Source organism: Panthera onca, chromosome B3 (genome assembly GCF_046562875.1).
Source record: "Panthera onca isolate mPanOnc1 chromosome B3, mPanOnc1 haplotype 2, whole genome shotgun sequence".
NCBI lineage: Eukaryota > Metazoa > Chordata > Mammalia > Carnivora > Felidae > Panthera > Panthera onca.
In genome coordinates, this window is record NC_138344.1 from 111,103,384 (window position 1) to 111,128,499 (window position 25,116).

The 25,116-nt window shown below is 35.7% G+C and overlaps 1 protein-coding gene and 1 long non-coding RNA gene across 17 annotated transcripts in view; one reads left to right on the plus strand and one right to left on the minus strand.

Annotated features, from left to right (window-relative positions):
• FUT8 (fucosyltransferase 8) overlaps window positions 1-25,116 on the plus strand; it is a 311,734-nt gene that overhangs the window by 225,343 nt on the left and 61,275 nt on the right. The window lies entirely within an intron of this gene.
• LOC144616645 (uncharacterized) overlaps window positions 1-25,116 on the minus strand; it is a 46,227-nt gene that overhangs the window by 2,761 nt on the left and 18,350 nt on the right. The window contains exon 2 of the long non-coding RNA XR_013556068.2: window positions 19,235-19,305. This is a non-coding gene — a long non-coding RNA (uncharacterized LOC144616645). The remainder of the gene's footprint in view (window positions 1-19,234; window positions 19,306-25,116) is intronic.

Consider the following 25,116-nt stretch of genomic DNA (forward strand, 5'->3'; position numbering starts at 1 on the left):
TTTTTGAGGAACCTCCACATTGTTTTCCAGAGTGGCTGCACTAGCTTGCATTCCCAACAACGATTTTACTTTTTAAAGGAAGATAGAGGTTTGTTTTTTCCATTCAAAAATAACAGACTGACTGGAGAAATAGCAATTTCTCTTTTCCTGTCAGGATGCCAGAAACTGTAGATGGTCTATGAAATGGAAAGTGGCCAGGTCACACTAGGAATGCATTATTGAAGCTATTGAAATGTTTTTCAGACTGTGGGGAAACCTACCTCCAACACAGGATGTAGACACATTTTTCTCTGACAGGACAGAATAGATTTAAGGCCAGAATATAACTATAAACTTCCATTTGTCTGCTAGTGTACTGACCATGAATGAGATCAAACCCATCATCAGGTGTTCCCAGAGTTGTGGAGTGTGTTCTACTGAGTGAATCAGACAGCATTTATTTCTGCCCAACAGGGATGACAACCAAAAGTAAAGGCAAAAGTAGTACTTGTAACTCGTTAGGAAAAGTCATTAGCTTAGCTGTATTAAGATTGTTAATTAAATATTTAAAACAATTGGAGTAGGGAGAAACTTCCAGGAACCTTCCCTATTTGAAAGAAGTTATTATTTTAAGAGGTCAAATAGGGAAAAGTAGACAGTTTCTCAGAAAAAAACTTAAGAGTACACTAAGAAAGGGAGTATCTTTCCCAAGAACAAAAATATAAATAGGTTTAGTGAGGAAAGAACAAGAAGTGGTAAGTAGATACAGTGTCCAGGGTAGCTTTCATAAAATGAAAGAGGGGTTTGCTATACTAGAAGTTGACTAAGGACAAAGAAGGAAAGGAAGAGGGGCACCTAGGTGGCTCAGTTGGGTTAAGCATTGGATTTCAGCTCAGATCATGATCTCTGGTTTGTGAGTTCAAGCCCCGAATCAGGCTCACTACTGTCAGCATAGAGCTTGCTTAGGATCCTTTGTCCCCCTCTCTGCCCCTCGCTTGCATGTGTGCTCTTATTCCCCCTCCCCCAAACATTTTTAAAAAGAAGAAAAAAAAGAAAATTTATTAAAGGTAGTTTTCTAAGCATTATTAAAAACTTTGAATTCTTAGATTTTACAGAGCCCTTGCATGTGAGAGCATAGGTCTGACTGAGTTGTTTGTGTATTCAACAAGTATTTGGATGTACTGGACGTTAGATACATTGCTGAGGATTTAGTGATGAATGAACAGATACGGTACGTTGTCTGCCCTCAGAAAGCTTAAAGTTGAGTAACATTCTCAGAATATCTTTGAATTAATTATCTTCAAGTACACATACACACACGTGATTTTTTTTTTCAACTCCTACAAAGTTTTGTTTTGATGTTTATATTTCTGTCTCATTATTTGGATCTTTTTACTAATCCACCTGTCTGTATTACACTAATTTTTGCTACAGGCTTTTTTATTACTCCTTTTTAAAAAGCTTTTATTAAGGGCCAGAGATCTAAGTAAAAAAGGTACAAGATACAAAACAAAACAAAAAAAACACTTTTATTATGGAAAATTTCAACATATATAAAAGTGAGAGACTAGTGAATCCCTTTGTACCCATTATCCATACCCATTATCCAGCTTTAATAATTATCAGTTCATGGTCAGTTTTGTTTCTTCTATACTGGCATCACTCCTTACCATCTCTGGGATCATTTTGAAGCAAATCCCAGATATTTTATCATTTTATTTGTAAATATTTCAGAATGAGTTTCTAAAAGACAAAGTATCTAAAAGATACTTTTTCAAAAAATAATCACATGCTATTATCACACCTAAGCATAGTAAGAATAGTTCCTTAATATCATCAAATAACCATTCATTGATCAAATTTCTCTGATTACCATGCACATTTTAATGTGTTATTTCAAACAGATTATCTATGGAGGAATTCTGAGAAATGGCAGAGTAGGAAGCACCAAGAATCTGTCTCCCCACCTAGACATTAGTTGCATGGGCAGAAATTATCTGACATAACTGTTTTGGAACTCTGGAGTCAGTTGAAGGCTTACAACTTCCAGGGGAGGAAAGCTTTAACTGTTAAGTTGTGGTTAATTTCGGCTCTTAGCTCCAGAGCATCTACCCATCCCCCCACCCCAACCTCATGGCAGGCAGCCGTGTGTATGTGTCCCTAGAATCCAAAGATGGTTCAACACATGAAAATTGATCACCATAATATGCTACACAACAAAATAAAGGAAGAAAACCACCTCATCACTTCAGTTGATGCAGAAAAAGCATTCAACAAAATTCAGTACCTTTTCATGATAAAAACACTGAACAAAATAAGAGTTGAAGGAAACTACCTCAACATATAAAAGCCTGATTTTTGTATATTGATCTTGTGTCCTGCAACTTTGTTAAACTCATACACTAGTTTTAGTAGCTTTTTTGTAGATTCCATCAGGTTTTCTACATAGATTATCATGTCATATGCATATAAACACATTTACTTATTCATTTTCAATTTGGATATCATTTTTGCAGTAGTCTGTTAAAAGTCACTCACCTTAATTAAATAGTATAATTTACTATTAGCATAACATACAGTATATCAAAAATTTAGTTCCTTCTATTAAAATCCTTGCTGAAGTCTGATTTTGGATTCTAGGTTTTCTTAGCAAGAGTTTAAAAAATATTTTGAAATGCCTAATGATTATGGAGGAACTTTTTAAATTCCCAGCAGTGTAGTCAGCACAACTCTGCCAGCAGTTTGTTGTTTTTAAGTTAACATTTTTCTTTTTTTTAATGTTTATTCTGAGAGAGAGCGCACCTGGACGCGTTCGCATGTGCGCGCGCGCGCGCACACACACACACACACACACACACACACACACACGAGCGAGTGGGGGAGGAGCAGAGAGAGAGAAAGGGGGGGAGGGAGAGAATCTCAAGCAGGCTCTACACGGTCAGCATAGAGCTCCCTGCTATCCAAGAGTTGGACACTTAACCGACTTAGCCACCCAGGCACCCTTACATATATATCCATATCCTCTTAATTATCAGTAAGAAAGGCTTTTATTTATTTATGTTTTTTGCATTTAATTTCTGTTTATTTTTTCCAAGTTTTTATTTAAATTCCACTTAATTAACATACAGTGTAATATAAGTTTAAGAAAGACTTTTAGGGGTACCTGGATGGCTCAGTTGGTTAAGCACCCGATTTTGGCTCAAGTCATGATCTCACCATAGTGAGATCAAACTCCCCATCAGGCTTTGCACTGGTTATGGAACCTGCTTAAGATTTTCTTTTTTCTCTTCCTCTGCCCCTCTCCCACTTGTGCTCACTGCCTCTCTCTTTCAAAAAAATAAAAATAAAAAGCCTTTTATGAGTTCTTAACAACTATTACCTAGAAAAAAATGAGCAACTGATGACATTCTAGATGCTACTCCCCCAAACCATTTTATCTTCAAGGATAGAAACACCTAATAAAGATTTTGTCTTTTTAAAATTTTTTTGAATATAAGTTTGAACTTAAATTTTACTTAATTTAGGTATATCAGCTCAGCATCTACTTGTTTTGAGTGTTATTCCATTTTCTCAGTGGTTTTCTATTTCTGGAAATATGCCTTTTTCCCCCCAAGAAATGGCAAATTTCACTATAGTTTGACTCTGCTCTAGGTTATAATATACACAATGTTGTTATAGAAGCAGTTTTCCAAATCTTAAAGCAGGTCTGGTTTCCACATAGGAATAGTGTTGTAATTGGGGATTTTGATCTTGACTACCAAGTCCCATACCAGAGGTTCATCTTCTAGAATTCCAGTCTCAATTCCAGCAAGGCAAGAATTGGGGAGTCCCAAGGCTCCCATGAAAGGAAGAGGGAGGCTACTGACCAGAGATGGATTCAGATTTGGGGGCTGGACTTGAAACCTCTACGGTTTTTGGTGCTCTCATTTATAAAAAGGAATACAAATACAAAATTAAGTATTAAGGAAATATGTACAATCAGTTCTGATTATCTGCATCAATTATGTTCCATAAAGTCACCATAATAAAGGACCTGAATGTGAGACAGGAAACTATCAAAACCCTAGAGGAGAAAGCAGGAAAAGACCTCTCTGACCTCAGCTGCAGCAATTTCTTACTTGACACATCCCCAAAGGCAAGGGAATTAAAAGCAAAAATGAACTATTGGGACCTCATGAAGATAAAAAGCTTCTGCACAGCAAAGGAAACAATCAACAAAACTAAAAGGCAACCAACGGAATGGGAAAAGATATTTGCAAATGACATATCGGACAAAGGGCTAGTATCCAAAATCTATAAAGAGCTTACCAAACTCCACACCCAAAAAACAAATAATCCAGTGAAGAAATGGGCAGAAAACATGAATAGACACTTCTCTAAAGAAGACATCCAGATGGCCAACAGGCACATGAAAAGATGCTCAACGTCGCTCCTCATCAGGGAAATAAAAATAAAAACCACACTCAGATATCACCTCATGCCAGTCACAGTAGCCACAATGAACAAATCAGGAGACTATAGATGCTGGAGAGGATGTGGAGAAACGGGAACCCTCTTGCACTGTTGGTGGGAATGCAAATTGGTGCAGCCACTCTGGAAAACAGTGGAAAAAATTTTCCACTCTGGAAAAATTTTTTTCCTCAAAAAATTAAAAATAAACCTACCCTATGACCCAGCAGTAGCACTGCTAGGAATTTACCCAGGGGATACAGGAATACTGATGCATAGGGGCACTTGTACCCCAATGTTTATAGCAGCACTCTCAACAATGGCCAAATTGTGGAAAAAGCCTAAATGTCCATCAACTGATGAATGGATAAAGAAATTGTGATTTATATACACAATGGAGTACTACGTGGCAATGAGAAAGAATGAAATATGGCCCTTTGTAGCAACGTGGATGGAACTGGAGAGTGTTATGCTAAGTGAAATAAGCCATACAGAGAAAGACAGATACCATATGGTTTCACTCTTATGTGGATCCTGAGAAACTTAACAGAAACCTATGGGGGAGGGGAAGGAAAAAAAAATGAGGTTAGAGTGGGAGAGAGCCAAAGCATAAGAGACTCTTAAAAACTGAGAACAAACTGAGGGTTGATGGGGGGGTGGGAGGGAGGGGAGGGTGGGTGATGGGCATTGAAGAGGGCATCTTTTGGGATGAGCACTGGGTGTTGTATGGAAACCAATTTGACAATAAATTTCATATATTAAAAAAAAAAATAAAGTCACCATAAATACTGAATTAGTGAACCACTGCTCCTGCGTTCCTGTGAATGTCTGGTCACAACTTTTTTGTCAACCAATCAACATATAACCTTAGATTATATGTGTTTCTGTTTAAAAAAATTTTTATATAATACATATTGTTGATTCATTAACATTGTATTCCTAGCTTACAGCACTTACACTTGAATGAAGCTTATCTAACACACATATTTTCTCAGTGAGGCATATCACAGCTTTCCTGTGCTTAGGAACATTAGACAGCACTTCACCACTACTCTTAGGGACCATTTTAAACAGTGGAGTTGTACACAACTGCACAAAAATGCAAAAAACATGGCATTGTATAGACTGCAAAAAGGATGTTTGTTCATAGCATGACCGCTTAAACAAGAAGGCAAAGTGCCACCTTGTTTGACCTCAGCTGAGAATTGTGTGTTTCAGGCAGCTCACATTTCTCTGTATTGCATGTGTCCACAAGTGACCCTGAAAGCTCCTCAAGTATTGATTTTGAAGTTACAAGTAAATTTTAGCTACTAGGCAAATTTGCAAATATGGAATCTGTGAATAGTGAGGATCAGTTACTTACAATGAACAAAGAAATACCCAACAAATTACAAATTTTTCGAAGTTGACAAGTACCATAACACCAAATTCCAGAAAAATTGGCATTCCTTTTTTTTTTTTTTTTTTTTGAAGTAGGCGTCACACAGGGCTTGAACTCATGGCCCTGAGATCATGACCTCAGCTGAGATCAAGAGTCGGACACTTAACCGACTGAGCCACCCAGGCACCCCAGAAAAAGTGAAAGTCTTATTAATTGTCTGACATTCTGTATAAACTGTTTTCCCCATATCTCTTAGCTTATACTCTTCGATTATTATTTATTGGATTTTCTATAAAGTGAATTTATGATGATTTTGTAATATTTTCTATAAAGAGACTAGGAGAGATTGAATTAGATATTTCTCTAAAATGGTTGATTAAAAAAGTTGTTTTTTAATTGATAGTTTGTGATGCATAAAATTTGCTACTTTATGTATACATATCTCATGTTTATACTGCTATAAACTTGTGCCATACAGACAAAGGAATTCATATACCTTCTATTTTATGTGATTCTTACCAAAAACAAGGAGAAAAGAATAATACATGTAATTGTTTAGGTACATTTTGAATTGCATATACTACATTTTTGAGGATATTAATGACAGAAGAGAACTTCTGTGTTGACCAGGCATTATTGAGAACTAACTCCAATTTTGATTACTTGACACTTCCCATACTGGGTGCCCTGGGACCCATTCATATTGCAGTGCATCCCTTTGCCCTGTACATGTTTATGTCACAAAAATAATGGCACAAAAGTAATCCTGAACCACATAAATATATCCCGGTAGATCTAAACTCAATGAATCCCCAGCTTAGTTTTCCCATAACAGGATCCCAGAAATGCTGAAGGCCACTTCATTGCCACCCAGTACTGTCACCGGGAAAGTGAGATGGGAGGGAATTCCAGGTGGGAAGAGACAGTTATCTTAACTCATTGTGGTCAAATTTTGCAATTTTTGCAAAAACATATGACCAGCTGAACACATTACAAAAGCCATCCTCCTCCCAGGGCCTTTGAAGGGACCTGTTCAGGGGAGGGTCCCTCCAACTTACATTTCAGTAGCCCCACTCTGCCCCTAAGGAAGCCCTTCTCACTGAACTAGGAGGGAATCTTACATCCCTTAGACATGAGATTACCTGAGAACCACTGATAATAAGAAGCCTGAAATAGAGACATATTGCAAAATCAGATGAAAAATAATAGATGCTGACTGCTTAAGACTGAGTGGGTTCTCAAGTACATAGATAACACAGAAAGACTAGGTTGCCTCCAGTGAAAATTTTGCTTTATTTGATATTGGAACAGCAGCTTTCTGTTAAAGAATCCAACCTCTGACTAGGACTTGCACTCTCCTTCAATCCCTAGAGTATACGGCACTTTCTCAAATTGACCAGACTATAATCGATTATCAGTTGCTGTTCACTGACTGCCCACAACCTATGTGTAAGATGGCCATGCTCTAGGTGTTAAGTCCTGGCTACTATAGACAGTAACAGAGTCCTTTCCAGTGAGTGTTTTGTGTCTGTTCAGTAAGCCTCACTACCCATTCTTCCTAGGCTCCCACCTTTAGTTGCTTAGCTTAGGACAGAGTATTGACTAAGAATGTAGGATCAAATAAGCCTTAGATATGATTCAGTGATGAGTCATAAAAGCATACAACTACATCTATGCAGTCAATTAAAATATACAGATAGTTCTCATATTGCTTACTGTAGTGGTTATTCTAAAAAGTGCTTGGGGTGTTTGAGTGCTTGGATGTTCTGTGTAGAATGCCATCATGTTTTGACCTACCTAAACCAAAAATTCCAATTGTGATAACTATTTATCAGGGGGTGATGTGTGTGACTTGCACAGCTTATACTGCTTTAAAAACCCATCTGAGAGGGGTGCCTGGGTGGCTCAGTCAGTTAAGCGTCCAACTTCAGCTCAGGTCATGATCTCACAGCTCGTGAATTTGAGCCCCACGTCAGGCTCTAGGCTGACAGTTTGGAGCCTGGAGCCTGCTTCGGGTTCTGTGTCTCCCTCTCTTTTTGCCCTAACCCACTTGCATTCTGTCTCTGTTTCTCTCAAAAATAAATATTAAAAATAAATAAATAAATAAATAAATAAATAAATAAATAAATAAATAAAATAAAATAAAATAAAAACCCATCTGAGAAAGGTTAGTACTCATTCTACTTTTTCTATGGAAAATTGAGCCATTCAAGTCATTACATTGGTGTTATACTGGGTTCAAGATTTGGATCAATTATTTTGAAAATAAGGTGATAAAACATCCAAATATCTGAAAGTCTCATTAAAGCCCTTTAATTGGAAGGTGAAAGGGAGGAGATATTTCTTCTTATTCTCCTGCTACATTAAGGGAAGTTGTGAAGATGAGTAATGTCTGTAAACTGTCACTTTTAAACACTTTCTGTATTTCTAGGTAGTAGGCAAAACTCTTATGAGGCAAGTGTAGGAGAATAAATTGAGGCTTAGAGAAGTTTGTGTAACATGCCTAGTAAATGGCAACAGGAAGAGGCAGAGTCTTAACTCCAAGCTTTTATATTCACCATTAACAAGTGCTTTGAGGAGCCAGTATTTTGTTTGTTTTATTTTCCTGGTGCTTTGTTGAAGGTGACTAACAATATAAGCTTCAGGGCTGCTTTTAATATTGGCTGCTAAAGCCACATATCCTTGGCATCTGCCCATCATTAGCAACATAAGACCTTACCACAGAAACCTTAAACAATTAGATTTCTCATGTATCTAGTTAGTAGAAGAAAGTGAAGTATAACTTTTAAATAACTAAATGAGTAGAATCATAAAAGGTGATTCTACTTTGCCTATATTTGTTGTTTCCACATTTTAAGATGATTTCTTCTTTGTCATTATAAGGGATTATCAATTATGGAAACACATAGAAATTTGCAAAAGTCAGTAGAGAATGTAACCTTTTTTTGAGGAATGAACAAATCTGAAGGAAAAAGGAGATACGGTAATATAATATGGAAATCCTATGGGAAGTGTGTTCGAAAAGTTATCTTTGTCTTTAATCATAACAGTAGGCATGAGAAGTGATTTTCTTTCTCTGGATTATAAAACGTTTAACTTAATTGTGGGAGAATGTAGAATGATGTACTAATAAGTAGATTAAAATTCAGATAGAAGTTTGAGTAGAAAGCCTGATTTTTAACAGAAGAAATGTTATTTCCCCATTATACCTATCAAACATCTTTCTTTCCAGGTGATACCAAATAAATATCACTTGCTAATATCCAGTTTTCACTGTTGTTCCATACACAGTAGAGATATCCTTCAAGTATATCTATGGATGAGGTAAATGTCCTCAGAAAGAGGAGTCAAGATTTTAGCAGCTGAGACATTAGGAGAATACTCCTACTAGTGTAAGTAGAAAGTAATGTGGGCATTGGATCCTAAGTGTATTGAAGAACTAAATCTATGTGTCTCACTAATGGTAAATAGGTCCAAAAGTTTTATTAAATCAGAATACAAAACAGCGTAAGATACAGGTTCCTATATCCTTAGGGAGCATCTATTTCTACCCATTTTGTCTAATGTTGCCTCTCCTTTGCCACCCTGTTTTTACAGATTTTATTAGCCTAGACCAGAGGTCAGCAAACGACCAACCTCAGGCCAAACCTGTTTTTGTAAATAAAGTTTTATTGGAACATAGCCATGCACATTTGTTTAAATGTTGTCTGTGACTGCTTTCAGTCTACAATGACAAAGTTAAATAATTGTGACAAAGTATATGGCCTGCAAAGCCAAAGATATTTACTGTGTGACCCTTTATGGGAAAAATTTGCCAATCCTGGTTTAGACAGTGATAGAAACAATTCTTAAACATTCTTGCCTTATGTTTTCCTTTGCTTCCTCCTCCTGTTCCTTCAGCTGTATATGAGCTCTTGTCTGTATTTGATACATCAGCTTTCTGGGCATATGCCTTTGTCTGCCCCCTGCTGAAGTTCCTACCCCAATTAGTCTTTTTGTTTTTTTGTTTTTTTTGTTTTTGTTTTTTCATTTATGAGTTGAAGAGTTTTTACTGGCTAGATCACGGGACTAGATACGAAGTATATGTAGGGACTCAAGAATATGAGTTGTGTGTTACAGACGTTGCTGTGTTATAGACTTTGGCCATATTTACTTTAGATCATTATTAAAAGCACAGTGATCTTAAGATACAATAAGAAATACTGTTAATGATTATGAAGCTTTCAAATGCAACTTGATGTCTGCTTAAATATTAGGACATATCTTGATTTATTCTGAATAATATCAGGTTCTACTAGATGGGCTCTGAAGCTTCTATGCTAATGAAATCAGTTTTTATTTTACTTTATCTTTGATTTCTTACATGTTTCAGGTAGGAAGGGAATAAGAGTAACTTTTTTTTTTTTTTAGTTCATGATTTTCTTCTCTTTTATTCTATAGTAAAGTTCTTCTGGGATATTTGGGCTATTGCTGTCATGCTATCATAAGAGGCTCTAATAGAAAGATTAAGATGCAGATAGAAAAAGATGCGCATAGAGATTTCAATATGGAAAAGTAGGGAGTCACTGATTGTATCTGAATGGATAGAGACAGGTCATTATTTTTACCATTTCTTGTTACTGTTTTCTCTCAACTATTTCATGTCTTTCCCATAGCTATTGCATCTTTTATTCCTCTCTCTTTTCATTGGCATAACTAGTGTTTATTGTTAGACAAAATACATCACCTATAAATATCCAACACTTTTATACGCACACACACCATCATCTCTTTCATCAAGTTGGAGCATATCAGAGGCTGTTTGGGATTGTTGGAAGAATTCTAGTTAACATTCTGCTGGCAAAATAGCCCCATAGCTTCGGACATTTCCCTTGCTCAGAAGTTGGTGGTTTTTTGTTTATTTGCATGTGTGGAGGTTTTTGTTGTTTTTTTTTTTAAATTTATTTGTTTTGTTTTGAATTTTGGTCTAAATCCTCTTCCCCTGAAGTGATTAGAGTGGCTGTACTTGTCAGGTTTGGAAAAGTCAGGGCTAGTAGAGGAGGCCATACCGTGAAGCTGCACTTATCATGAGAGATAAAGAGAGGTGGTTACAGGATGCCCTGTAACAGGGTTGGTTGTTTAAAGGGTTAGAGGCAGGATAGATACTACATTTGACTTGCAACCAAAAGACCTAGTGCCCTGCCCTTTGTACTTATATAATGGATGAAAAAGGAAATAAAGTCAGACCCTAAGAAAAAGCTTTTAAAAAGAAGGAGTTTTACCTGTGTTCAAAGCCTACATCCCCTCGAGGCTTTGAATAGTCTTTTAAATGTTCACTATGGGGGGCGCCTGGGTGGCTCAGTCAGTTAAACATCTGTCTTTGGCTTAGGTCATGATCTCGCGTTTCACGAGTTTGGGCCCCGTGTCGGACCTTGTGCTGACAGCTTAGAGCCTGGAGCCTGCTTCGGATTCTGTGTCTCCCTCTCTCTGCCCCTTCCCTGCTCATTCTCTCTCTCTCTCTCTCTCTCTCTCTCAAAAATAAATAAAACATTAAAATTTTTTTTCCCAATGTTCACTATGAGAGTTCTTTTCTTCAAACATTATGTTTTCTTTTTACATAAGAAGATATAATACCATAGTGTTCTCAAGATTCAAATGATTAAAAAAATGTTGGTTTATCATTTTTAAAAGAAAGTTATATGAGCAGATGCCTCTGGAAACAAAAAACCATCAGTTTGCCAATAAATAAGTAGCATTATAGATGTGAATTAAATGTGTATTACATGAGAATATGTTGGACTTAAAATACAGGCTTCAGTTTCTGGATAAGATGTAGTAAACACATTATACTGTATTCTTCCTGCTAAGTACAATAACAACAAAAAATCCCATACAATGTGAATCTTCTATGTTTGTTTTTTGTTTGTCTTGTTCCTATATATCCCAGTTGGAGGTGTTGGAGAATCTTCCAACCTAAAAATACTAATTGATGGAGCCAAAAAAGGCCTGATTTTGATTACATCTATTCTATTCCAAGAGAATGTCATGAAAAGGGTTGGCCCTTGCCCTTCCTGGTGCCATATCTGTGGAGCTTGAGCACATAGCCCTGTCCACCATACCTGCCCTGCAATAATGAGCGCATCCCTACCTCTCCCAACTGGTGTTACAACTGCAGGGACTTTGGACAAAATCCGTCCACCATCACCTTCCTGTAATAATTAGGTAGTTCCATTCTCTTCACAACTAGAGTGGAAGGTGGATATGGAGGAAAGGGAGTTAGAGAACAGGATTTTTCTAATATGTACTTGAAATCCAGGGTAGACCTCTGAATATCACATGCGTGGAACTGATGAGGGTCAATGCAGAGAAAGGTCTGAGAACTGAACTCTGTATGATATACTACCTAGGCTTCATACTGGCTCTTGGTTAACCCACAAATGGGGCAGAACAAAATAACACTGAAAAAGCTTTAACAATTAAATTGACATTTGAGCCACAGCCAATAAAAGTGAGTTAAGAATCTATATAGTTTGCTGTCTACTGAAATAGATCATTTAAATAGAAAGCAGAGTCTCATAACATAAGATTCACCATATATCAAGAACCAGGAAAATCTTAATTCAGATGACAAAAGATAATCAGTGGACAGCACACCGATATGACACAGATGTTGGAATTCCTGGTAAGGATTTTAAAGAAGATATAATAACAAAAATGCTGCAATAAGCAATTACAGACTTGAAACAAATGAAGAAGAAATAGAAAGCCTTGGCAAAGAAATGGCGATATGAGGAAAAAAAAAAGTGAAAATTTTAGAACTGAAAAATGCAGTAACCTAAGAAAAAACTGGCTTATGATGGGATAGCTGTGGCAGGGGAAAGAATCAGTGCACTTGAAGTTAGATCAGGGGAAATTATCCAGTCTAACAACAGAGAGAATAAAGATTGGGGAAAAAAAGTAAACACAGCCTCAGGGACCTGTTGGTTAAGAGTCCAAGGAGAGAAGTAAAGAGTAAGGGATTGATGAAATTACTGAAAACTTCCTAAACTTGGCAAGCCAACATATTCAAGAAGTTGAACAAATTCCTAACTGGAAAAACCCAAATAATCCATTTCTAGACACTTTATAAGTAATTTGTTGAAAACTAAAGACAATGGAAAAATTCTTCAAAGCAGTTAGAGAGAAGCAATGCATTACCTATGGTGGAACAATTTGATTGACAGTGGATTTCTCATTAGAAAACACGGAGGCCATAAAAAAGAAGTAAGATATTTTAAGTGCCAAAAGAAAAGAACTGACAACCTAGACCTAGAATTCCTCATCCAGTGAAAATATAATGAGGTGAAGTAAAGACATTTTGAGATGAATGAAAGCTAAAAGAATTGATTGCCAGCAGACTTGGTCCAAAAAAAGGAAATTCTTTTTTTTTTTTAATATGTTTATTTATTTTAGAGAGAGAGAACATGAGCAGGGGAGGAAATAGAGGGAGATACAGAATCTGAAGCAGGCTCCAGGCTCTGAGCTGTCAGCACAGAGCCTGACACAGGTCTCAAACCCATGAACTGTGAGATCATGACCTGAGCTGAAGTTGGACACTTAACCGACTGAGTGACCCAGGTGCCCCTAAAGGAAATTCTTCAGATGGGAAGAAAGTGATGACAGAAGGAATCTTGGAATGTCAGAAATGAAGAAAATGCAAATGAAAGGGTAGACATAGGATAATTGATTAGTCTTCTCTTAAAATTTTAAAAATGCTTGATGGGGGAAAGCAAAATTGGTAACATTGTCAGATGTAGTTTTCAATGTATATAAAGGGAATCTTTAAGACAACCATATCATAAAATGGAGAAAGTAAAGGTACTGAGGTTTCTACATCCCACTTGAAATAATGTTGATATGTGTAGACTAGTAAATTACATGTGTGAGCATACACACACACACACACACACACACACACACACACACAGAGTCATTAACAATACTCTGAAGAAATGTATTTAAAAACACTGCAGATGAATCAAAATTAAATACTGAAAGTTCAAATTATGCACAGGAAAGCAGGAATGGGTGTTGTGTTTTGTCAAATACTTTTTCTTTACAAATTGGTATAATTATGTGGATTTTCTTTTGTTAATGTGGTAGATTACGTTGAATGAATTTTGAATACTTAGCCAGCTTTGCATTGCTGGAATAAACTCCACTTGGTCATGATATACATATATCACATATATTATATGTGTGTGTGTGTGAGTGTGTGTGTATTCACATATCACATATGTATATATGATAAAATAGGTTGAAAATGATAAAAATAATATGTTGATCAGAAAATAAAATATGTCGACATGATAAAAAAATTGACAAAATCCAACACTCATTCATGATAAACACTTAGCACTCTAGGAAAAGAGGGAAATTCTTCAATCTGATTTAAAAAAAAAAAAAGAATTTACAATCTACAGGTATCATTCATCACACTTAATGGTGAAAGATTAAATGCTTTTCCCCTAAACTTGGAAATGAGGCAATGGTATCCTCTCTCACCTATTCTCTCACTCCTATTCATAGTAATGAAGTTCTATGAAGTCCAGTAAGTCAAGACAAAGAAACAAATGGAATACATAACTAGAAAGAAAGAAAACTGTCCCTATTTGCAGGTGACATGATTGTCTACATAGTAAAATCCTTAGCAATCTACCAAACAATAACAACCATACAGCAGTAAAACTTCTAGAATAAGTGAATTGAGCAAAGTTGTGGGATATATGATCAACACAAAAAAATTCGTCGTAGTTCTACATCCTTGCAAGAAACAATTAGAAACCAGAATTTTAAGACATAATGCCACTTATAATTGCTCTAAAAATGGAAAATGCAATACTTAGATAAAAATACTTATACAATGCTGGTGAAATAAATTAAAGGTCTAAATGAGTGAATGAATTTATTATGTTCATGGGTTAGAAGACTCAACATAGAAAAGAGTTCAGATCTTCGCAAACTGATCCATAGACTGAACATATTCCTATCGAAATCCCAGCAAGTCCTTTTTTCTTTTTGTATATATAGACAAATTGATGCCAAAATTTGTATAAAAAGGCAAAGGAATTAAAATAGCTAAAGCAATTTTGAAAAGAATAACATCTGAGTAATCATAGTTGATACTTCTAAGACTTAACCATAGTGACAGTGATCAAAATAATGTATAGTATTGGAAGAGGGGTAGACATATAAATCAATGAAACAGAATAGAGTCCAAAATAGACCCACGTGGGTGTACTTTTTTTCATTGAGGTGAAATTTATGTAACCATCTAAAATTCACCATCTTAAAATGAACAATTCAGTGGTATTTAGTGCATTCACAAGGTCACCTGTGTCTAGTTGCACAGCATTCATCAGCTTAAGAGAAAACCTCACTCAAAATCATTAAACAGCTGCTCTCCATTTCCCCATTTCCAATTCCCATGGCCCCTAGAAACCACCAATCTGCATTGTCTATGGATTTACCAATTCTGAATGTTTCATATAAATGGAATCATATGTGATTTTTTCTATCTGGCTAACTTTACTTAGATTAATGTTTTCAGGCTCCATCCATGTTGTAGCATGTATTAGTACTCCATTCCTTTTTTGTGGCTGAGTAATATTCTGTTGTGTGAGTCTACCAAAATGTGTTTATCCATTCATTTGTTGATGGACGTTTGGATTGTGTTCACCTTTTGCTGTTTCAAACTAGCATTGCTATTAATATGTCTCTACGTGTATTTATTTGAGTAACAGTTTTCCTTCTTTTGAGTATATACCTGTAAGTGGGCAGTTGAGTTTTGAGACAGATGCAAAAGCAGTTCAATGAAGGAAGCATAGTCTTTTCAATAAATGGTGTTGGAATAATTGGACATCTCATAGGGAAAAAAATGAACCTTGACCTAAACCTCACATTTTTACATAAAATTACCTGAAAATGGGTAGTAAATCTGACAGATAAAACAAATGTGACATGTAAAACTATAAAACTTTTAGAGGAAAGTGTTGGTATAAATCTTTGTGACCTAGGCTAAAAGTTCTTAAACAGACACCAAAAGAATGGTTTCTAAAAGGGGAAAAAAAATCAATAAATCAAACTTATAAAATTAAGAACTTTTGCCCTGTGAATGACCCTGTTAAAGAGGATAAAAGACAAACCATAAACTTGACTGGAAGAAAATCTTCACAATTCACATCTCCAACAACGGTCTTGTATCCAGAATGTATTAAGGACTCTCTTTTTTAAGTTGTATTTTTTTTTTTAAGAGAGAGAGAGGGAGCATGTGTGCATGTGAGAGGGAGAGAGGGGCAGAGAGAGGGAGAGAGAGAGGGAGGGAGAGAGGGGCAGAGAGAGGGAGAGAGAGAATCTTAAGCAGGCTCCATGCTCAGCGTGGAGCATGAATCTCACAATCCTGAGATTCATGACCTGAGCCAAAACCAAGAGTCAGGTGCTTAACTGACTAAGCCACCCAGGTGCCCCAAGAACTCTTCAATCTCAACAGTAAGAAACAACCCAGTTGGAAAATGGACAAAAGTTTTGAGCAGATAACTTTACCAAGGAAGATATATGGTCAACAAACATGCACATGAAAAGATCTTCAAAATCATTAACTATTAGGAGATGTAACCTGAAAACATGAGATCCCACCACACCCCTATCAGAAATGGCTAACATAAAAAACACCAAGATTTGGAGCCACCAGCTCTCTCATGTATTCCTTATGGAAATGTAAAATGGTATGGCATTCTGGGAAACAGTGTGACAATTTGATTCAACAATTATACTCCTATGTATTTATCCTAGAGAAATAAAAGCTCACGTCCACACAAAAATCTGTACACTCACATGCATAGCACTTAATCTGTAATACCCTAAACCTGGAAACAACCTATATGCCCTTCAATGGGTGAATAGACTGTGGCACAATCCAATAACAGACTACTACTCAATAATATGAAGGAATGAACTATTGATACACACAATACCTTGGATGAGTCTCAAGAGCATTATGCTAAGTGATAAAACCGATCTCAAAAGGCTTAACACTGTCTGATTTTATTTATAACGTTGTCAGAGTTACTAAATGATTGTCATGGAGAACAGGTCAGTAGTTGCCAGAGATTAACATTTGGAGAAGGAGTGACGTAAGATAAATTATTTTGATGTAACAGCCTGTATCCTGATTGTCGTACTAGTTGCATGAGTCTATATATGTTATAAAATTTGATAGTTCTGTAAACCACCACTCCCCGCCCCCCTCAAAAAAACCTGGTGAAATCCAAAGAAGGTCTATATATTAATAATATTATGTAATGTCACTTTCCTGATACTGATAATGAACTGTGGTTAAGTAAGATATTCTCATTGGGGAAAGCTGTGTGGAAGGTAACTCGCTATTGTTTTTGCAATTCATTGTGGGTCTTAAATTATTTAAAAATAAACAGCAAAAAATACTGTGTTAAAGATTTCAAAAAGTTAATAACCTGAACTGGTTAGATCACTGTTAAACTGAGGCAGTGAGAAAAATGGTCTTAAAAGTATTTTTAACTGAAAAAAATAATAACAGGGGATTTCAAAGAAATTTAGACTCAGCTAACAGTGGATTCTCAGTGCATGGATAGCTACAAGGAGAGATGGAACAATGCCTCTATCCAAAGGAAAGGCAGCAGGATTTGACATCTGGTTTAGTTATTGTTGGTGGTTTGATTTAAAAGCCAGTGAGTAGACATGTGCTCTAAGTACCAGCGCTACTGGGACCAGTGGCACTTCGCAGAATGGAAGAGCTGGCAAACCAGTGTAAGTTATTCTGATCTTTATTTAAAACTGAACAAAACATTCACAACAGCTTTCGCACAAGAACCGAAGTTTCAACTAGTGTTTCTCTTTTGTGTCTGCTATCCACTTCATCTTTTGATCTGGGCTAACCGGTTCCAAACTTGCTTTTACTTTTCTCCTTCTTTCCCCCTTCTCTCTCTTCCTCTTTCCCCATTCCCCTCTGTCTCCAGCACTTCTTCCCTTTCCCTCTTTCCTCCCTCTTTCTTCTCTATTCTCCCTTTCTTCCTTTCCTTCCATCCCTTCCCCATCCTTTTCCTATCTCCCTCTTTTTTTTTTTTTTTTTCTTTTTTAGGAGTACCTGCTGTATCCTCCCTGAATATTGGTTTGGAGAAGGAGAGTATAATTAGGCCTGTTAAGTAAAATGGTGGAGGACATTTCTGACATTCAACCTTAATTTTTAAACTAAGTTATTTTTAGATTGAGAAATTAAGCTGGTTCTGACACCTGGGAGTCAGGCTATAAACTTATGGAGAAAAATTGAAGGTGCTTGAAGCTATATGTCTTCTGTGCATTTGTGTAGGATTGGCAGAATTTGGCTTCTCAGAAATTAGTTTCTCTTCTCTAGCCTTGGAGGGACTTTTGTTTACATTAGATTCTTGAATGAGAGAGTTAGATTTGGATACATCTCATTCTTTCCCTGACTTTCTTTTGTGGCTTTTATAGTCGCAGAAAATATTAGCAAAGTTGCTCTGGTGTACTCGTCTTTTGAACCTGAAATAGAGGTTTTTTAAAGATCACCTGGAATATCCAGAGATATTTGGATATTTGAGACTACTGTCTCAAAGACCCCAGTAATAGAAATGCCCCATAATGTTTGTTGTTTCTATTGGACATGTAGAATTTGTCTTTTTTAAAAAGTGGCTTTAGAACATTCCAAAGACTTCTAGGCAGAGTAAAACTTTTAAAAATGCATCTAAAATAAGCCAATTGTTGATTATTAAGATCGTTCCTCTTCTATAACTGTATAGTAACCATCTGCCTTTGCTTCAGTGTGTCAGGATTACGGTCTGTATGTTAACTATGCACCTTGGTATCTTTTCTCTATTGCTTCCACATTTAGAATTTTATAAAATGCCTACAGGGAAATTGATTTCCTGCAGCATTTGGTAGACTACTTGTGCCTGAGCTATTGTGTTGTTCTTAACTACTTGCAACAAATTGTTCTTTGCTAGAGGGCTAGAAAGGACACCTCAATACTATCTTAACTTTGCTATGAAAATATTCTTGTTTAATGTGTTAAGAGACAATAATTTCCAGTACTGGCTTTTAAAAATGAAAATGCTTTTAACTTTCTCTTTCATGGTTATTAACTATGCCCAGAGTCTTCATTTTAATTACCACAATGCAGTACTCCAGTTCTCTTATTTGCTTCATTACCTTTTCTGCTTTGGTTGTGAAAATAATTTTAGAGAAGTAAAATCAGACTGTTTCCAGTACAATGAAATGCTTTCACCACACTGTTAATGAATCTTTTCTTCATTATAACACAAAGCTAGATGCTGTAGATCTTTTTAAACAAACAAATTAAAAACTGTTTAGTCTTATGATTAGAGCAGACAAAGAACACAATAAAATTTAACGTACCTGGCTCATTCCTTTAGTTTTTCTGACCTCTCTTCATTGGAAATAGGAGGTGTCTATGGCTTAACTCTGCCCTGGAGAAGGAATGCTATTAGTTGCTGGAAGGGTTCTTGGGCTTCTTAAATGTGAGATCTGAAAACATAGAGGAAAAGCTCCTTGGACATTGTTCTTGACAATGATTTTTTGTGTATACCACCAAAAGCAAAAGCAACAAAAGTAAAAATCAGCAAGTGACTACAGCAAACGAAAAAACTTCTGCATGGCAAATGAAATCATGGACAAAATGAAAAGGCATCCTAGAGTGGGAAAAAATATTTGCGAACTGTGTATCTGATAAGGGGTTAACATTCAAAATATATAGGGAATTCAACTCAACAGCAAAAAAATAACCTACTAGAATATGGACTAAGGATCTGAATTGACATTTCTCAAAAGAAGACCTACAAATAGTCAAGAGATCACTAATCATCAGGTAAATGCAAATCAAAATTACAATGAGAAATCACCTCATACATGTTAGAAAGGCTGTTATCAAAAAGATAAAAGATAACAAGTTTTATAAAGGATGTGGACCAAAGGGAACCCTTGTACACCATTGGTGGGAATGTAAATATCCATTATGGAAAACAGTATGGAGATTCCTCAAAAAGTTAAAAATAGAACTACTGTATGATACAGCAGTCCCACTTCTCAGTAGTATATGTCTGAAAGAAATGAAATCACTATCTCAGAGAGATACTGCACCCCCTTGTTCACTGCAGCATTATTCAAAATAGTCAAAATATGGAAACAACCTATGTGTCTGTCAGTGGATAAATGGATAAAGAAAAAAAGATATACACACATACATATACATATATGCACACACATATATATATATACACATATATACACACATATATACACACAATGGAATGTTCTTCAGCCACGAAAATAATAAAACCTGCTTTTGCAAGATAATAAACCTGAAGGATATTATGCTAAGTGAATAAGACACAGAAAGACAAATATTGCATGATCTCATATGTGCAATCTAAAAAAGTCAAATTCATAGAAGTAGAGAGTAGTATAGGAATTACCAGGAGAAAGGAGATGTGGGAAATGAGATGTTGATCAAAGGGTATGAAGGTTCACTTAATGTGGGATGAGTAAGTTCTAGAGATCTAATGTACAGTATGGTGACTATAATTAATAATACTGGTATTACATACCTGAAATTTGCTAAGAGAGTTGATTTCAAGAGTTCTCCCCACGAAAAAGTAAATTGTAACTATGTGAAGTGATGGATATCTTAATTAATTTGATTGTGGTAATCATTACATAGTGTGTATGTATGTACGTGTGTATATATATGTATGTTGTGTGTGTGTGTGTGTGTGTGTATATATATATATATATATATATATATATATATATATATATATATCAACTTGTTTGTATACTTTAAATAGATACAGTTTTTATTTGTCTAGTATACATACGTCCACAAGGCTAGGGGAGTGACCAGGTAAGTGCTCTAAGCCTGCACTTCTTGTTGAATTTTGTATTAAAGACATCATGAGAGGTTAGATAAGAGTATTGAACAATAGATAGGGAGAGCTGAATTCTACATTCTGGCTTGTTTGCCACCAATATATTTTTGTCACTGTTGGCTTGACATCACCTTTGTCTCCCTACATGCAATTCAATTGAACTAATAGTTATTGAACATTTACTCTTCATGAGAGATTTCTGGAGATACGATGTCCAGTTTATATTGACTAATTTTTGTTTGTTGTTAATTTAGCCTTTTTCTGCAATGCTTTTGGTTGGTAGTAAATATAGACAGATAAGTGAGGAAAATTACATGGTAGCTGGAAAAGTTTCCTCTGAAGAGTCTTTTGCTTGTGTGTATTGGAAATCTAAATAGTTGTGGCAAAAGGCTTCATCGGTGATTTAATTTAAAAGCCACAGAATCAGTACTATTTTGTAATGTTACATCATTAATTCACAATTACTACTAATTTACTAAATGAAGGCAGTGGAAACTTCTAACTCTTAGCAGTGCCTACATAATATAAGAATAACTGTGGTTTACTAGTTGATTTAAAATTCTTTTTAGCAAAGTAGAAATTACACTGGCTTCTGAATTTGAAATATGTTCAATAGTAACAATTTTCGTATTTTAACCAAAGTAAAAGAGACTAAAATATTTTAGCATATGATGATGCCTTTAGTGAATTAATAATCATTTAGGTTTAAGAGACACTGCTTCTCTTAATATACCATCTTGGAGGCATATTGATTTTAATATATACTTCTCAATTTTGATTTATAGGATAATGAGAACAAATAGGGCTTTCAGTTCTGGTCATCTAGGGTCATTCTTAGAAATTAACAGTGTCAGAAGAAATGCCTCAGATAGTGTTAAAAAAAAACTGAAGAAAAGGAAACTGAATACAGAAGAACCCTATTTTATCTTAAGTCCTTATTTCTTAATTTATATGTAATAGCTTTGCTGCAGAATTATAACTGTAAGAATGTTACATAATATTGTTAGCTTTTAAAGGTCCATGTTTGGACCACCTTGCAGCACTAAATGCAAAAATACTTCATTTATCCAGTGTGAAACAATGTCTCTTGAGATTATGAGAATAAATGAGTTAGTATGTTTGAATTAGCTGTGAGCATATACCATGTCATTTAGTTTCATAGTATCTCTGAGAAGGAAGGATGGGTGAGCAGAAAGAGATTGTGGAGGGAGGTAATTTTTGTCATAATTTGAAATTAACAAAATGAAGCAAAATCACACAATTTAATTCATAACAGAACCCGAATTAGAACAAAATTTTATCTTAAACTTCTCTATGCAAAGGTCTTTAACTAAACTATGTTGTTTCAAGTAATTTTGGCAAATTTACCTCCTATTTCTAAAACTTGAATAATCATCATCATTTGCAAGATGAATTTCTTATTCTGTTGGATTGTTATCTCCCAAATTTTGTTGTAAATATTAAGTGCTCAATAAGATATTTATTTAATGAACGAAAGTTCACCTGTATGCAATCAGTGGGTGATACTCAAGGCAGAAGGAGGGAGAAGTGAGTGAGACCCTCTCCCAAGGGACTTAGGGAGGAGGTATTTTCAATCTGTATTTCCCAATCTTCTAGTCCCAAATGAGAAGTACTTCCTAGTGGCACTCCTGCTGGAAGTGTATCATATTCTACGCACACACATGTGGGGTGTGTGTGTGTGTGTGTGTGTGTGTGTGTGTGTGGTGAGTGGACAATGTCTTAAAAGGGAGGAAGGGGAAAAATCGAAAGAATCACCATACAGAACAAAGCAATATGCCTGCATTCTTGGATAACTGGTAGAGAAATATAGAAGAAAGTGCATTAGGCACACTAGAAACAATTGAAAAACAGGTTTTATCATCAGAAATAACTACCCTGTTAAAGTGTCAGCATAATTAAAGCTGCTTTTGGTAAGGAAGCCCTTCTGTATATTCTTGCTAATGGATGAGACATACCTTCAAGCCTTTTGCAGACAGAAAGTATAAAACCAGGATCAGTGCAATTGACAAAGGTTATTTGGTAAGAAATTTGAAGATTATGCATACATATATATGCATGCCCATGTGTGTGTGACAACAGCTCTGATTCCCTTCTATAGACTCCTATAAATCTCTATTTGTGCTCCTCTGTAGCAGTGGTGGATAACAAAGACTTAGGTCAGCTAAGGGGTTCCTGAGTAGGGTTTCTTTCCATCTGAATAAATCCCTGCCCACCTCAGAATTGTTGCTTTCTTTCCTTTATTAACATCTGCTTGTTTTTTCTAGATACTTATTCTGGTGAGCCTAATCTTGTGTTAGACACACATAGGTTTGTTTTTTGTTTTTGTTTTTTCTATTTCTCACTGTCTCTCTGCCTTTTTATGAACAAGATCTTTTGAATTTTTCACACTTTTAAATATTTTTGTAAAAAATTGGGCTGTGGCTCTGAACTTCAGTGTTTTATTTACTATTCTCATTCTGATCATTCATTTTCTCTTCTCTTATTGCTAGCCTTGGAGTCTTCCATTGATTACTCATGATTACTCATTCCAGAACCAAACATAGTGGATTCCTTTCCTTTCTACATGTTACCTATGACTTAACAGAAAGATTTAATACAGTCTCAATTTAGCTTGGGTTAAGGCACATTAACACTCTTGAATGAAGCTTCATTTCATAAACTGTTCATGTCTTTCTCTTAGGACTCGGTTCTTATGCTTGAAGCATTGCATTGTAATTAGACTCAGGAAACACAGATTCCTTAATCTGTGTCTTAAATGCAGATATGTCTTCTTTTTATTAAAAAAAAAGTCTATAGTTTCAAACATTTAATTATTCTATTCTTTCACTCTTTTTTTTCCTTAAAAATATGAAGATTAATGTAAGATGTAATCAGGTATATTACATGTGAGGTATATGGCATATCTGTACTATCTTTACAATAATTGTGTATATTGAAAAACTATTCTAAAAGAAAAAGTCTACTGAAAAATATATAAAGGATATTTTCTTTTTCATTCATATGAGTTTTAGAAATATTCATGTGCTGTATTTCTTTTTTTTAAATTTTTTTTTAACGTTTATTTATTTTTGAGACAGAGAGAGAGCATGAATGGGGGAGGGTCAGCGAGGGGGAGACACAGAATCCGAAACAGGCTCCAGGCTCTGAGCCATCAACACAGAGCCTGATGCGGGGCTGGAACTCACGGACTGCGAGATCATGACCTGAGCCGAAGTCGGCTGCTTAACCGACTGAGCCACCCAGGCGCCCCTCATGTGCTGTATTTCTTAAAATCACAAAATATCTGACAAATGTTATGTTCTTTATTTGCCCTATTGATAAACTATTGAATTAATAAAAAAGCTGTGGATCATTTTGAGAATGTTCCTTATTCCCAGGATCCTTATATAATATTGGATAGAAAGTAAATGATATTGGTCTCTCAATAACATATCACCTATCCTTTTCTTCCTCTCAAATCTCTTGTGGCTAAACCAACTGGAGTCTTAAGTAGAAAAGTCTTAAGTGAAAAGAATCAGCAACTCTGGTACTTGATTGGGGAAACTGTACTGACCAAAGCTTGCTGAATTTTATCTGGATTTTCTCAGACTTCTAAGGGCTCTAACTCTTCAGAAGGCTCTTGATGCTATAGGTTATATTTTGATCTAAAAAGATCAGCCTCAGTGGCACATTTGAATGTAAAAGATACCTCTTCTGAAAGTAACTGTGCTGTATTTTCCCTTCTCAGCTTTTCCTTCAGAGTCATTTTATACCTTCACCTTCCTAGCTTTTGTTTCTAGGGCTCTGCTTGACAGAACAGATGATATCCTTGGAAAACAGCTGTAGACTTGTGGTTTGGCGACTGCCTTTTTTCAAGGCTCATATAAATTGAGAACTGGTTACTTTGCTTCTTTGTGGGAGAAAAGTTGCTGTTCCTCAAGGCACCCATCCATACTCTTACCTCATAGACAGAACAACTTAAACTTCTTGCAGACAGAACAGCTTTAAACTTCTTGGTTAAAGTCCTTGTCAAAACAAAATTTTATTTGAAGAACTAAGATGCCTCGGGATATTTAACAGTAGCGCATACGAATTACAGCAGAGTTGAAGCTTTATAATAAAAAAGATATCTCTCATTAACTAACCCTATTGCACCCGCTGTTAGATAATATTAAGTGTTTTAACTACTTACTGTTCATCTTATAGCAAGGTATACACATAGAAAAAAGGACCTCCTGATTAAAAATTGGCATAACAATGGGTGGGCATATGGGTGAAATAGATAAAGGGGATTAAGAGGTACAAACTTACATTTCTAAAATAGTCACAGAGATGAACAGTACACATAGGGAA